This window comes from Stegodyphus dumicola, chromosome 1 (genome assembly GCF_044657685.1).
Source record: "Stegodyphus dumicola isolate Sdum_Otavi_A_Nest chromosome 1, ASM4465768v1".
Lineage (NCBI taxonomy): Eukaryota > Metazoa > Arthropoda > Arachnida > Araneae > Eresidae > Stegodyphus > Stegodyphus dumicola.
Window position 1 is genome coordinate 227,367,586 of NC_140768.1, and position 17,231 is coordinate 227,384,816.

The window sequence follows — 17,231 nt, forward strand, 5'->3', positions numbered from 1 at the left end:
AAAACTTTTGCAAAATAAAAAAGTGAAAAGGAAAAAGTCAATTCGTAAATAAAAAATATTACTTTTGTAGAACCAAAAAGAAAGTTAAACAAAAAATTAAAATAAAGTAAAGTAAAAATACGAAAAGGAAAAAAATTTGTTGAAAAAAAAACTTTTGCAAAATAAAAAAGTGAAAAGGAAAAATTCAATTCGTAAAAATAAATATTACTTTTGTAAAAACCAAAAAGAAAATTAAATATAAAAAAATAAACTTTGCAAGATAAAAAGTAAAAAGAAAATTTAAGTTCACTTTTGTGGAAGTAAACGTCAATTTGCGAAAGTTAAAAATAAAATTTATGTTTGGGAAAGGGAAAAAAATGAAATCAAAACTTAATAAATTAACTAAAAAATAGTAAGAATAAGATAAAAAATGAAAACAATTAAAAATATCTTAATAATAAAAAATATTAAACTGTGGGAAAATCTTACATTTAAAACAGCAATGAATAAAGTAATGATTAAGAAGCCAAAAGAAATCCTAGCCGTCGTGTAAAAACAAATGTGTGACGCGGTTTTCATGTCAAAGCGCATGCGCAGACTTTCAGCCTTATGTCATCAATGGTGCAAAAAGTCAAAGGGCCAAATAGAGTTTCAAATAACAAGTCTGATAAGAGGACCGGGTAGCCGAGCGGTAAAGCGCTAGACTCCCATCCCAGAGATAGCGAGTTCGAATCTCAGCCGTGGAGTTATTTTTAAAATACAGGGAAAATGATACTAAATTAATTAAAAATGGATTAAAATATAATGGAATCAATTAAAACTAATTAAAACTAATGACGGATTAAATAATTAAAATGAATCGTATAAAAATGAGTAAATAATTAAAAGTAATGACGTATTAAATAATTAATCACGTATTAAATAATTAAAAACAATAAATTAAAAGGTGTCCTGCCAAACACGTGGTTAAGAGCTCGTTGCCATAAACATAAAAAATAGTGTCGTTGCCACAAAAAATAAAAACTTTGAAAACATAAAATCGTTGCCACAGAATCAAAACGAAAGTTTGATGATGTCATTCCATCACGTGATACAAGATGGCGCTGGTGTCGTCACTTCCGGAGAAATTCAAAATGGCGGAGGTCACGCCCCTTTTCTGTGACGTCACTTCCGCCGGCCGGTTACCTGCGGTTACTACTTATGTATGCAATTATTTCTATTCATATCGACTGTGTGTTTGTCATATATTTTTAATGCTATTTTAGATATTATTTGGTTTCCTTTAACAGGTTTTTCTAGAGATCTAGGAACTCTCAAAACTTATATAATTTAATGGTATCCACTTCTACGCTGTACGCCGTGTTGGTATACGTTAAGCTTCAGAATAACAATCTGCTTCCCAAAAGAGGATCATATTTTATAAACTGCTATTCAGGATGAAGGAAACAGGTAAGTACTGATATTAATTTTACTTACAATACTGTTATTATTTAATTTTCCTTCTTCATAATAAACCTGTTAGCATCTACGGACCATCAATGGCACAGTGGATAAGATCACTGAACACTGGTAGTTTCGACGAAAGAGTTGATTGAGCATTTTGTCTTTAGTCGTTTTTCAATGTGTAATGCCAATACAACGCATTTCTCCTCTTAGGCAGTTGATTCTAGTGTGCTTGACTTAATCACAACGCATTTCTCCTCTTAAGCAGTTGATTCTAGTGTGCTTGACTTAATCATATAAGCAAATAAACTATCTGGCATCTACAAATAAAAACTCCATTCATAAAAAAGGTAGAGATTGCATTTTATATGATAGTTGTTAAGTTGTATAAATAAATGCAAAGGAAAAGATATTTTCTTCATTTTTTTTAGATGAACTTAGAGTCTGGCTTTCTTTGGTATTATAAACTAGTGTCAAACTTCCAACAAACTTTAAACGAATTATAAACTGCGTCTGAAGCGAATTACATAGTTCTTGAAAACGTCAAAAATAAACTTTTTATTAAAATCTGAGTTTGAACATAAAACCATGTTTCGTGTTCATAATATCAGCCACCATCTGTGGCGATGAAACTCAAAGCAACAGTGATTTCAAAATTTAATGTATGTCTAACAGTGGAAGGTTACACAATTAAATTTACTTTTAAGTTCGCTGAGAACTTCTCATTGACGTACAATTTAAATGGCGTCAGCTATAACGCAAAGCAGACTCACTTCAATCTTGTCAGAGTTGGCAAAACCTAGTAACGTGAGCTCGAGAGGCAGAAACATGCTGTGTCTTATAATCCAATATCCTCGACTTAACCACTCTCTAACTAATTTGCATTTTGGTGAAGCAAAGGAGAAGTGACAGTAAACGCTAAATTTATAAATACATGGTCAGTGAAAAATAATTGTATCAGTTCAAACTGTATCAATTCAGCAACTCCGAAATGAATTGAAAAAATTTTACTATATGAGAAACAAAGCGATGACATAATTTAAGCAAAATCTATACATTATCTACTAATCCTGTGTTTTGCATCATAAGGCACCCATCCATGACGAAACGTTTAAGCAGTGTGGTTCACGATATAAATTTCGATTACTACAAGAGAAGAATAAGGAATCAAATGTTGTCAACCAAAAACGAGGGAAACATATTAAAATTCTAAGAGAGATCTTTATGATGAATTTGTTGATTTCTAATCGATAATTTATGCTAACTCAATAAATTACCATCATTTTACACTTATTATATTCCATGTTCAGGTTATCAGTGGTATCTTAAGATCCATTTTGTATTTTAAGATACAATGAAGTTAAATTTCTCAGTTAGAAAACATCTGTTGCCATAAAAATAGCACGGAAATTTATAAATTATCATTTCCTTACACTTGCTTATCATATATTAGTATACATCTTATCTGCAAAAAACAGGAACTTACGTGGGAAGCATCTTAGCAAGCCCAAAGCAGAGGATTTGGTTTTAAACTATCTTAGTGAAAACCTGCGACGGCATCACAAAGTGTATTAAAATAAAATTTCTTTACAACAGAGCAATGGTGCAGAATAATCAGAAAGATTAAGCAAATATTTCTAGATAAATTCTACATATGGAGTTAAAATGCAGGATATTTTTTTAATAATGAAACTAAAAAATGCTGTTTGTAAATATGCATTGATAGTAGATAGTGTATTATACTAGATTAGTAGATAATGCAGTGATTTTTTTAAAATAAAAAGATGGTCAAGTCTACCCCCCCCCTTTAAATTCTTTTTTCTGTCACATAATTCATTATGGTTAAAACGTTCGGCGCGTGTCACAAACTTCTTCAAAAGTTTCATTAGCCCAAAAGACTGTTAGCTCGAATGGGCTATTAATCTCGAAAGGGTATTTTGCGTCGTCCAAAATAAGCCGGGAATATTTTTTCAAATATTGCCAAATGCTCAAAACTGCTCCAAATATTACCGCCCTGTATTATTTTTAAAGAAATTAAATAATGAAGTACACATGTATGTACGTATGTTTCTCGCATTGTGAAAATTCAACGGTACCGAGGGCCATCTAATTTTAAATAACGTTGTACTATCAGGTTCAATGTTCCGTCTTACTTTCTTTGGGAACATGCACAGACCTGACTCGGAACAGGGAGCTTACTAAAGCTATGTTCAATAACTGTGGGAAGTAGACAAGATACACAGGAAGGGTATACAAAACCCTTTATTTTTCACTCTTTACAATAATTTCCGTACTTCGGAATACAGAGACCAACTACTTGTGGTCTGAACGTAAGAATATAAAAATATAACTAAACTCTAACTTAAATTTGGAATAATCAACAAGGGCCTACGTGTAAGATTGGACGGATATTAACAGGAAGCCGTATGTAGTACAGAGAACTGTTAACACTACAATACGTTTAAAATTATCACGAGGATTAAACCTCAGGCCTGGAAGGCAAACAGCAACTGAACAAAACTTCTAAGGCAATCGGCCTGCTTCGACTAACTCCTTCCTCTCTCTCGCTTGGCAAAAAGCCACAACTTAAGTACTTGGCGTTCGCCAGACAAATTTTGCATAAATAAGTTAACGCTTTTAATTCTGGCCGGAAGTAGAAAATAAGAAGTGATAGTAAAGATTTAAAATAAAATAAACGTTAGTAAAATTTAAGATCCTTACATACTTCCCGCCAGAGTTAATTAGTTTGAAACTGAGGTCTAAAACGACCTTGTTGAAAACTTTTAGCTCTAGAATCTAACGCGAAGCCAATCTTTTACAAACATTTCTTACTAGAAACTAGAAATTTAAAAAAAAAATTGTTTTTACAATAGCAGCTCCAAGGACACCCAATTTTTCATCTGTACTGCATCTAAACAGGAGCTTTTATTCAAATCTGGTTCCTTCCAGAGATCTGGAAGGAAAACTAGTTTAATGAAATGTTACACAATGAAATGGCGAGTAACATGCATATTTATATTTTCTTAACATTCTTATTTCATTCATGACTATTTTAATTATCTCTCCCCGTGCTCTCTGACATGTGTTGTAAAAGAACACCAAACACGAATGTGTTTATGTATACGTGTTCAACACAGCCTCCTACAATCAAAACACTGACGTGTTAAAATTCAACATCACAAGACCTCGTAACACACCCTATCTTCAACTCTAAACCCTGAGGTACTATTCTGAAAGTGGCTAACTCTGAAGTGTAGCGTCAGAGAGCCTAACTACATTCATTCAACCTTTAACACATATTCACCATAATTTGGTCTTTTTTCAGTCACACGAATAAGTTTAAAATTTTTGGCATTACTTTCACTTTTACCATATCACAGTATTTCTTAACATTTAAAATAACAGTTCACATTGGATATAAGAACATATTAACATGCCGTTAATTTTACGCATTTTCAAACATACATTAGTAGTACATTGTTAACTTCTATTCTTTTCAAAGCAAGTGCCAATTCTTCTACATTGAAATACTACATTTCAAAAAGTCTTTCAGACTAAAACTTCTTTCTTGCCAGAATGTTTTAAATAAAATTTATACAATAACTTTTATAATATTTAAGTATTTACACATTCCTATTATACATCAACTTTAGTTTTACGCGCGAGTAATTGAAAAACATAATACCAAAATCGGTAACAACTCATTTCTCGCCTTTTTGGCGATAAAGGTAGACCTCACATGAGGTAAAACTTCTTGAAATCTGCCACTTGCAGTAAGAATGAAAGATTAACTTAAGTTTGCAAAGTAACATAAAATTTTACTTATCTTTGTGATATTCGGACATTCTTTTCTGAGCCCAGTCCTGGAAGGTAGCGCAGATTCTCGTTTGATTTATCCTCCTTCTTGTGCGGGCTCGCCCTTCAGTGTCTTCCTCTGGAAGCTTTCTTTTTCGTCCAGTTCGGTCACCCTTGAATACCTTCTTTTTCGCCTCTGCTGTGGTCTTGGCCGTTTCATAGCAGCTGGTCTTGGCGGAACCGGGACACTTCTTTCGCGTTCCTGCTTGGACCTCGTGGCTGGCCGTTCAAATTTTCCTTGTAACTTTTCCTCCGCCGCTGGTGGCCCTTCCGCAGTTCGGCGACATTTGCTTCGGAGAGTCCTGTCCGATGAGTTGATTTTCCGTTTGGCAGCCGGGTTATAGTTGCCGTTATTTCTCCTGGCCTTCTTTGCATTCGTCGTACTTCTCCCTTCTTCATTCTGGGGGTGTTCGTGATCTCTCTTTTCTGGACGGTGGAACGGCTTCTTTTTCTTGTTACCTTCAATTTTCCAGCGGGGAAACTTTCTTTTCAATTGCTCCTGCCTCCTAATGGCTTGTCCTTGTGCTTGACGTTGTTCCACCTCTGGAGCTTGTGCCTGCCGTGTCTGCCGTGCAGGATCCTGCAAATGATCTTTGAAAATTTGCATTTTATTACGATCATAGTAGGGTTTTATTTGATCAATGTTCGCGGAGCACGTTTCACCATTTCCGGCTTTTAACACCACTACAGCGTGAGTTATTTTATCTATGACATATGGTCCTTCAAATCGTGGAAAAAATTTGGCAGTTTTATCTTCTGGTGCTGAAGAAAGTTAATGCTTAATTTTTAACACTTCATCCCCTACTTTATAAGTTACTCCCCGTCGTTTCAAATCATAATAAAGCTTCTGTTTTCTCTGTGCTACTTCAGTATTCTTTTTTGCTTCTTTAATTAATTTTTCTATATCACCCATTTTAAATTCTGGGGCTCTTTGTTGCACATAAAATAATTTATCTAACGGCGTTATAATCTTTCTGCCTAAAAATAACTCAGCAGGAGTTTTGCCCGTTGTATCATGTTTTGCGGTCCTAAGGGCGAAAGCAAATTCTTTGACATAGTTATCCCAGCTTTTATGAAAATTTTTAACATAACTACGGATAATTTTCACTATATTTCTATTGACCCGTTCCGCTATATTTGATTGCGGCCGATACGGGACCATTTTTAAATGACGTATGCCCAGTTTTTGGCACATGTCTTCAAATACATTACTTACAAATTGAGGAACATTATCCGATATAACTTTTAGGGGCGCCCCGTATTTTAAAATATATTTATTTAAAATAGAATCAGTAACTAATTTCGCGGAGGCTCGTTTTAAGGGAAGAATTTCGGTCCACTTACTAAAATGATCAACCATAACAAGGAGATAGCGACTTTTATTTAACTGACTTTTTGGGAAAGGGCCCAATAAATCGATGCCAATTATTTCATTTGGAAATTCGGATTTAATACTATTTAGAAACCCGGCCGGGCGGAAATTAATATAATTAACTGCTTGACATGTTGGGCAGGACTGGACATACGCCCTTGTTAACTTTCGCAGTTCAGGAAAATAGACTGCCTCGCGTACGCGTTGGATAGTTTTTCGAATACCAGCATGAGAAGCTAAAGGGCTGTCATGCAACTCCTGCAGGATATTTAATCTAAGACTAGCTGGGATAACAGGTCGAAATTCGTTGTTGGAATTTGTAGTTTTTGTATAAAATAATAGACCATCTATTAGTTCGTAATGGGCCGCCCTATTTCTTATCGCCACAATATCTTGGTGGCTAAAATTTTCAGGATCCTTTAAATACTCATAAATGCTTCCAAACTCAGGATCCTTACCCAGTTCGGTTATTACAGTTTCTCGGGAATTTATTGTACATGCTGTGAGCATTGCCACCTCTACAGTATTACCTTCTTCATCTATTTTAATTCTGGATAGGGCATCTGCTACGATATTTTCCTTTCCGCGGGTATGCTTGATTACCAGATTATATTCTTGTAGCTTGAGTGCCCATCTTATTAACCTTGGGGATAAGTTTTTCCCTGAGTACAATCTAGTTACCGCCGCATGATCAGAGTACACTGTTATTGGCGCCTTTCCAAAATAGACTCGGAACTTTTGCACTGCTAACAGAACTGCAAGTGCCTCTCTCTCGGTCGCGGAATAGTTTCTTTGTGTTTGATTTAAAGTTCGGCTAAAAAATGCCACGGGCTGCTGATTTTGTGAAAGTACCGCTCCTACCGCATAATCCGAAGCATCCGCTGAAATTTCTAAATTCTCATCCTTTTCAGGAAATTTCAACACAGGGCCTTGCGTTAATGTTTGTTTTAATTTTTCGAACGCACTATTGGCTTCGGCCGTCCACGAGAATCTTGCCTTTTTCCTTTTTAATTTTAACAATGGTTCAGCAATAGCTGCAAAATCTTTTATAAAGGACCTATAATATGAACAAAGTCCTAGAAAAGAAGAGAGCTTCTTCGCCGTGTTTGGAGTCGGATACTTTTGTACAGCAATTATTTTTGATTCGTCTGTCTCAATTCCTTTCTGAGATATTTTGTAACCTAAATATTTTAATTCAGGGGCTGCAAATTTGCACTTTTCGACATTAACTTTTAGACCGGCCTCATTTAATAAAGAAAACACCTGTCTTAAATCCTGTACATGTTGGTCGAGATTATCACTAGTAATAATGATATCGTCTAAATAGATAAATGTGGACTTTCCAAGAACAAGCCTTAACACAATGTCCATACATCGCTGAAATGTTGCCGGTGCCCCTGAAAGGCCAAACGGCATACGCAGAAATGCATAAGTGCCAGACTTGGTTATAAAAGAAGTCTTAGGCACGTCCTCAGGCCTAACCCCTATTTGAAAATAACCAGTCGTTAAGTCTAAAGTCGTCATATATTTGGTCGATGTTATGTTTCTTAGAATTTCTTCAATAATAGGTAACGGATATACCGGATATTTAGTTATGGAGTTTAATTTACGGTAGTCAATCGCGAATCTCCACCTTTTTGGATGTGTCAATGGATAGTCATTATTTTTCTTACATAAAACCACCGGGCTAGCATAACTACTTGAGATGGGCGTTATGATCTTTTTACGTAGCATATCGGTGATATGCCATTCTATAATTTTTTCCTTATTCTTATCATACCGGTATGCTTTGTGGCGAACTGGCATTGAATCTCCGGTGTCAATACTATGGTTAGTAACCTGAGTAAATCCTGGAATATGACTAAATAACGAAGCAAATTCACTTACCACTTGTCGGATTCTTCGTTACTCTTCATTAGGCAGGTGGTCAAGGTTTAACATCGGTGGTTGAGCCTTTTCTTCTCGAACTGGTTTCATCGTCAGCTTAAGGGACGCTTCGTTAAAATCCAGCGTTGCTTGTGCCTCTGAAAGAAATTCTATTCCTAAGATAATATGTGCTTGCAGATTCTTTACTATGAAAAACATAACCTTTACTTGTTCGTCCTTGATACGGATGTATAGTGGTAATTTACCTATGCACTTACATCTTTCTCCTTGCGCCGCTAACACTGTCGTATTATCCGAATTATATAGGCGGTATTTCCGAAAATACTTCCTAAAAAAATCTTCTGCCACACAGGAACACTGCGCGCCTGTATCCAGGAGTGCTGTGGCTGGGATATTATTCACCAACACTTCAATCTTCGGAAGAGTCAAATTTTTTACCATTACTGTATTTAACTTGAAGGAAGGTGGGTTTTCTTGGCCTTCGGATTTCCGCACCCTCCCGTCAGCAGAAATCCGTTTTAGTTTAAATCATTTTTCATTTCCATGCTTTCCTTCTTTTTCCACTGGCCTTGAGACTTTTTTCCTGGATTGCTATTGAACTGTCGACGTTCGCCGGCTGTTTTTGAATGCAAGGGTTTCCTTGCCCACTGATTCGCTTTGCTTCCGTAGCCGTGTGCTTGACTTTGCTGTGGTCTTGGCGCACCAAATTGGTTTCGCTGTTGATATTGGCGTTTTCTTTCAATGTCCGCCGTTCTTCTACTTTTAAACTGGATTGCTAGCTCAAATAACTTTTCCAGTGTAGTCGGATTCCTTAATTCAATAAAGTCTTGCACTTGGGGAAGTAACCTCGGCAAAATCACTTGAATTATCTCAGGATCCGGACGGTTTCCATACAAGTGTTTGAAGACGTGAATTTTTCTTAAAATAAAGCTTGAGAGATTTTCGATTGTTTGCTGATATATGCTGAAAAGTTCCGTTTCTAAATTCGCACGATCCCTTACGACAGAGAAGGCTTTTACTAGGGCAGTCTTGAAATTCTCGTAAGTATAGATGGGACTTCCTGCTTGACCCAAGAGACTTCTGCCTATACATTTGAACCAGTTAAGCGCTTGGCCCGTCAAAGCGCTGGTAGCTAAGGTAACTTTTGAAACTCGTGCACGGGGTAGAGCATGAAGTGGTCATCCAATGTTTCCAAAAAACTGGTTACCGGTGAGTTTCCATTAAATGTTGCTTCTGGTTTCATCGAAGCGCGCATGGTCTGGACGATGTAACCAAATCCTTCCAGGGCGGCAGCTGGCATTTCTGGATTCTGAGCCGCTTCTGCAGGCAGCACAGGTTCTTCTTGAAACTCGGCCATGGTTATTCTTCTTCGTTGGGCGCCACTATCAGGTTCAATGTTCCGTCTTACTTTCTTTGGGAACATGCACAGACCTGACTCGGAACAGGGAGCTTACTAAAGCTATGTTCAATAACTGTGGGAAGTAGACAAGATACACAGGAAGGGTATACAAAACCCTTTAGTTTTCACTCTTTACAATAATTTCCGTACTTCGGAATACAGAGACCAACTGCTTGTGGTCTGAACGTAAGAATATAAAAATATAACTAAACTCTAACTTAAATTTGGAATAATCAACAAGGGCCTACGTGTAAGATTGGCCGGATGTTAACAGGAGGCCGTATGTAGTACAGAGAACTGTTAACACTACAATACGTTTAAAATTATCACGAGGATTAAACCTCTGGCCTGGAAGGCAAACAGCAACTGAATAAAACTTCTAAGGCAAGCGGCCTGCTTCGACTAACTCCTTCCTCTCTCTCGCTTGGCAAAAAGCCACAACTTAAGTACTTGGCGTTCGCCAGACAAATTTTGCATAAATAAGTTAACGCTTTTAATTCTGGCCGGAAGTAGAAAATAAGAAGTGATAGTAAAGATTTAAAATAAAATAAACGTTAGTAAAACTTAAGATCCTTACAGTACTACGCACGAAAACGTGCACCTGGAAGTCCGAATTTTTAATTTCGAATTCTGTATTTCATATTATGTGAAATGTTAATAAATGTTTGATTAACAAACTCAACGATTCGAAAGCGAGCAATGACAACATTGTACGGGATAAAACATTTTTTATCTCTAGCGCCGGAGACTGTGAGAAATTCTAAAATTATGCTACTTTTAAGTATTTTGTGATTTTGCTGTTGAATTGAATTTGATGTGGGAATTTGTGCGAAGAACGTGATATTTAACAACTAAAGTTAGCATACAAAACATTAACAATAAAAAGACATAAAAAGATGTTTTGTGAGCCATCTTACTAAGAAAACTGAACATTGATATAATGAACTGAGACAAGACTGGGAAAAAATGCCAACACTTAACACTGCATCGGGAATTCTAAACATACGCTGGAAATATTTGTGATTTTGCTGTATAACTGTATATGGCATAAGTGCAAAGAACAGAATGCTTAGTAATAAAATTAAAAAGACAAAAAAAGGGGTTAGCAGGAGTAAGTGTAATAGCAAGTTAGTAGACTGCAAGTTCAACTATAGCAAAATACCTTAACAAACCCTTTTGGGAGACCACTAAAATCCGAAATCTTTCAGACATTTTTTTTTAGAATTCATTTAATTGAAATCCTACAGGTTAATGTTTTTTATGTGTAAGTTGCTTTCTTTAGTATCTGTAACTGCCTTGATATAGCCTGTGCATTGTTGGAATCAAAACAATAAAGCAATTTAAATTAGTAACCTTACGATACAAGATAACTATAACCCTGAGCTCATTAATGCTCATTAATGCGACGTCTTCTAAGTCTCACCTCAGATATCAGGCTTCCTAAAACATCAACCTGTCGTTTTTTGTTGGGCATGGTGTCTACGGACTTCTACATTATTTCTTATGTGATCAGAGTTCAGTGAGATCATAAATTGCTTTGCGAAGTTCCTGATAGTATATATTTATCTTAAACAATTAATTATAACTTTCCCAGATCTTAATAATATTATAACAGGATATCCGTCATTAAAACGTGATTCGTTGGCATTCGTAAAATCGTTTCAATATAAAGCAGCAAAATATCTAATGAAGCAGAGAACTCTTCAGATAATATCTTAAGAAACTCATAAAAACTATACTTAATGGCAAAAAGACACGCAAGGTTTGACGTTATGCAAAACTGTGTCCAGCATTTTTAATCAGAGACCGCCGGTAGGTAGGAAAAAAATGCAAGCCCTTGGAATCGAAAGAAATGACTCAAGTTCAAGCGAAGCGTAGAAAAGATTCGAAATCAAAATTATTTGCATGATTTGGAAGAAAATCAAGCTCTTAATTTCGCGCCTCATTTACCGATAAATATTTTTGAAGACAGTATAGAAGCCGTTTATGTTTACCCGTCGTTTAATGAAGCAAAGCTTCAAAGGTAAAAAAAAAAAAAAAAAAAAAAATGGTAAAAATGAAAGACAAACAGAAGCAGAAACCGAACAATTTATCGCTATTTATGCTAATTTCTAAACGATCCGTCTTTGGTTTTGCTTCAGTTATTACCAACGGCCGAGCAAGTTAGTTTTTTTTTTCTTTTTTGACTATTTTTAGTTTAAAGTAAAGCAATGTGTAGCCTAGTGTGACAACTTCCAGTCGCTGTTTGGGTTCTTGAAGAACATGTGAACTCTCAGTCAAAATAAAGAACCCGTCTTTGATGCCTACCACGAGGAAAGCTTACCAAAGTAAATAATAAGAATTAGTAGTCTTGTTTTTGCTATTTTTCTCTAGTTTCGCTCTTTTTATTTTAGTTAACGTTTTTGATAACATTATTTTTAACTGGTTAGACGGCAATTTTTGCTACCTAATTTGCATTAATCATTCGAGGTTTATGGTTATGGAAAAAGATAAAAGTTAAAAGGTTAAGGTTTCCACTTCCAAGTTCGACTTCTTCTAAAAACAAGTTACACTGTTACAAGGCGGGGGAAAAAGTGGAATTTCAACATTATGAAGCAGTTTGTATGTCTTGCTGATGCCGATAATCACTTAGGGTAAGGTTGCCTAAGTCGTATCCCTCAAGAAAAATAGGTATAAATCGAAGGATCTATTAAAAAAAATTATGTGTGGTAATATTATCTTTTTTATCGTTGCTGATATTTATTCCAATACACTCCCATACAATCTACTTTCTCGGATAAAATTAATAAAATTTATGAACATGAACGTAATACGAATTGAACAAACAGCATTCTAAGTCGTACCACCTTATGGCTTAAATCGTACTGCTTGGACAATTATAATACAACTTTCTTTTTCTCAATTAATTTCTTTATGCATTTTATTATAAAGATGACCACAACGACATTTTGTTCATCTTCTGGTTAACTCCAGCACATGGAGTTGTGTACCCATCCTTTTTAATTTTAGGTACTGAATCATATTCTCTTTACGGTTTTTCTCACATATATTACAGTAAAACAAACACGATGCACTACAATGTGGTTGACCATAGGGTAACTCGTTTTGCTGGAAGAGGTGCAGTTGGGATGATATTACGCCTAATATTTAAAAGGTACGACTTAAGAGGTTGTACGACTTGCGCAACTTTACCCTACATCTTTTAGCTCGAAGTGGCAAAAATGTAAAGATTGTTTACGCTGCTTCTGTGAAAATCTTGCTTCACCGAGGTTTTAATTTAAATGCTCTCCTGCTAGTTGGATAAACTAAATTCATTGTCATTCTAAATGTACAAAATTTTAAATTACAGAATTTTAATCAAATGTTCTAAAACGTATAAAACATTTTTTGTATCATCTTAGATCACATGTGAAAAAAAATCTGATGTGTACGCCACATGCGAAATATTAAATTATACGTCTTTTTCTTGCATTTAATTTAAACTTATTGGATTGAATTAAATTTATTTCGTCGACAGCGCATAAACCACAATAGAATAAATGCATTCTTTAAAATTCACTCTATTTGTTTACCATAGCGACACTTTGGCGCTAGGTTAACTTAACACTATTATATTTCGTTCATAACTCAGAATGCACAAAATTTATATCATTTAAAGAATTATCTAATCGTTGCCACATGTTCTATTCAAATAGTATAATAAAGTTAGACCGATCTATAAAGGAAATTAAGCAAACAAAAGAAAAAACAAACAGTTTTTCACAGACGATTGAGTATTTCTCATTCAATTAATTCAATTCTCACTTGGCGACAAGGCAAAAATACATAAAAACTCAAAATATCTGTATTAAAAATTACGAAGTAAATCTTAAACACTTATTTCCTCGAAAAAATTCCAGAAAGGATTAAGCATGATTTAATTCGCAATAATAAATGAAGGCGTTATCTTTGTTGTTGCGAAGCTAAGTTTCTCTAGATTGGCAACAAATCCACTAGTTTGCTGTTTCAAACGTAAACAATCAATGGCCGCCATGAAAATAAAGGCTTAGCGGAACTTAAACAACTTTAAAATTGTTGATAATTCTAAAAATATTGCATACAGATTTACTAAAGGCATAAAAACCTTAACCGGAAGATAAGAACAACATAATTCAATCACTTTTAAAGCAAAAAATGTACAATTTACAAACATATAAGAGTAAAGAAACTGAGATTACTGAGCCGCGTAACAGAGCGTATATATATATATATATAAATATATTTATATATGTTTGGTGCGGCCGATTGCAACCAAAATACGAGGTGCATATCTACATGTTATAGCAGTCCTATATACAAAATTTCAACGTTCTGAGACTACTCGTTTTTGAGTTATGCGAGATAGACAATACGTACGTACGTACGTACATACGTTCGTACAGACGCCATGAAAAATTCTCTTCAGAATTTATTTTAAAGCAGTTTTATAATTTTTTTGGAGGAAAAGAGTATTTTATTCTGTCCTTACGTAGAAATATCACGCAAAAACATCGTGAAATTGCATTCGATAGCGGTCAAAATGGATATTTTAGTTGAGATATGCTGCCTGAATCTTTTCGCCATTACAATACTTCCTTTTTACTTCGTACAAAGAAGTAAAAAATTAAATCGGGCGGCTGATAATAATGGCAGAGTTTAAATCAAAATTGTCTAACAAATTTAAGAAAATTGGAAGTAAACTTTCTTATGCATGCCATTTCTATTTTTCCTTGACTGCCTACGACGCTAGCTAACTGCCTACGACGTATGCATGGATATAACTGGGGCTTAAATCCGCATATAACACGTATTCTTCTAAAAACAGTCATCTCAAAAATGGTAAATTACGGAGCCGGAATTTGGGCACAACCAATGACAGTAAGAAAGATTAAATGTTTAAATTCAATTCAAAGGCCTTTTACTCTTTGCATTACTCGGGCGTATCGCACAACTTCAAATATAGCACTTGATACTCTAGCTGGTACTCTTCCGTTATCAATCAGTGCAGAAATGGAATGCACCTATACGAAAGTTCTCCAACTTAACCAAGCCGCAGAATTCAACAACCAAACCTTTTGGCCATCCAACCATGAAAAGAAAATTAACCCCAATCTTATCCATCCAGCGCTTCGCTTCAGCAAAATAATATTCACCACGTCTGAAGAAAATTCAAGTTCATCTCCAATTGCTTATACTGATGGATCAAAAATTGAAGGAAAAGTTGGTTCCGCAGTCTTTTTTCAAATTACCCCCTCAAATATCATCAAATGGAAAGGCCATCTCCATAATAATAATAGTGTTTTCCAAGCGGAATTGTCAGCTATAAAAGCAGCGATTGAAATAGCCATTCTGAAAAATCTCAACGAATTTAGCATAAAATCTGACTCCCAAGCAGCTATTCTAGCTATTAAAAATCCCTTACCTTCCTCTCCATTGATATCCGACATAAATTCTCTTCTTGGAAAAATCCCAAACTACAAAATTCAAATCTCATGGATCAAAGGACATAGTGGCCATTTTGGTAATGATCAGGCAGATGAATTAGCCAAAGAAGTAGCTATTAATCAAGATGGTACTGAAATCATCATTCCGTGGCCTCGCTCGAATTTCAAGTACCAACTAAAACAACTTGCTTCAAAATCTTGGCAAGATTTGTGGAACAATGCTCCACAGGGAAGACGCACATATAACTTGATGCCCAATGTAAGCTTAGCATCTCTGAACTCGAATCCTTCCCTAAATTACTTTATAACAGGACATGGACCCTTCCCCACATATTTCTACGCAAGAAATTTGGCAAACTCTGACATCTGCATATGTGGGGAACAGGGAACTCCTGATCACTACGTTTTCTCATGCCCCTTAACTGAGGATATTCGCATAAAATTCCCAAGAACTGACCTCCTGGCATTCCAAAGATTTTTAATTAAAGATAAACATCAATATCCAAAGTTTCAGAAAATTATGCAACGACTCTCTTCCTACGGCGTAGATCTCTGTCAAGTGTAAATTCACATACAGTTTAAACTTAGTGAACTTTTACATGCTGTAATTATGGACAAAATGGATCCACTCGTGAACTGAACTTTATAAACTGCAATAAACCAATATATCTGAAGTAACCCATGGACACCTACCTCTTTAGCATTATTATAACAATTCATTTAACATTGTGTTGCCAGTACTAATTATAATTATCTCATTATGTTTATTTGTTTATTAATTATGTTTATCTCCTATTTTTGTTGCACCAAATCAGATGTTCAATTTATCTTGTGAATCTCAAATTGTATTCCTACTATATTGGAATCTACTTATGCCCTACACCATTATTTTTAATAAATACTGGATGCGGGGCGTACTGTGGAATTGCACGATGTACCATAATAGACAAACTTTAGTCTTTTTGAAAAGCTTCAGTTTATGCAAATTCTTATAAAACTTGCAATTACCACCCCCCCCCTTTTTTTTTTTTTTTTCTCAAAGAGTTAGTATGGGAAGGCATTACCAGTTGACCTATGGTACATCGCTGGTGTCCCCCATACTTTTACCTTTACCTTTACCTTTACCTATTGTTCCTTGAAATTTTGTTAACATTGTAAGGTATTTTGCAAATATATAAATAATTTAAGTGAAATTATATTTGAAATTGTAGTATCTTTTCTATAATGTAACATGAAATATCTGAAGAGACGAAGCTCTGCCGGAAAAATAAGATGACAAGGGCAAGTCTATTTAACATCGAGGTAAATGGCTATCTCGCTAAATTGGTGAATTATCGCCAAGCTGCAATGGTTTTTGTAACTGAGTTTTGTAGCCCAATTTGGCGAGAAATCAACAAAAGTAACTTAACTTGGCGATTATTTGGCGACATTTTGGTCCAGTCTCTGTAACTGGTACTGTAATTGAATAACTGTAATTGATCTATATGTGCAAATGTAACAGTAACCGGCCCTTATATGTAACTTTAACGGCATCTGCCTTCCAGTAATTTCGAGAAGAGGGGAAAATACATAAGCCCGCATAGCAATCAGTTCTCAGCTTTTCAGCTCAGAGTAGACATCGGAGCATTATTTCCGCTTGATCTTCTGTCTTTAGATTCGCTTTGCATTGCGTTGTGTTTACCGTTCTTTGTAATTTAAAGCGATACTACTGATTGTGCTCTATAATAGCGAAAAGACCTGTATGTATTTCTGTGAAAATTTCGAGAACTGTAAAGCATTTGTTTTGGTAAAATGAATTTCATTAAGCTACCATCGGTTCTGTGTGCATTCAATC

The 17,231-nt window shown here is 35.3% G+C and overlaps 1 long non-coding RNA gene across 9 annotated transcripts in view; it reads left to right on the forward strand.

The window, feature by feature from the left end:
- The window catches only part of LOC118200087 (uncharacterized), a 730,533-nt gene that overhangs the window by 549,483 nt on the left and 163,819 nt on the right, over nt 1-17,231 (forward strand). For 4 of the 9 annotated variants that reach the window (XR_015039770.1, XR_015039773.1, XR_015039775.1 and 1 more), the window contains one exon: nt 1,269-1,428. The exons of the other annotated variants lie outside the window; for them this stretch is intronic. This is a non-coding gene — a long non-coding RNA (uncharacterized LOC118200087). The remainder of the gene's footprint in view (nt 1-1,268; nt 1,429-17,231) is intronic. 9 annotated transcript variants of the gene reach the window in all.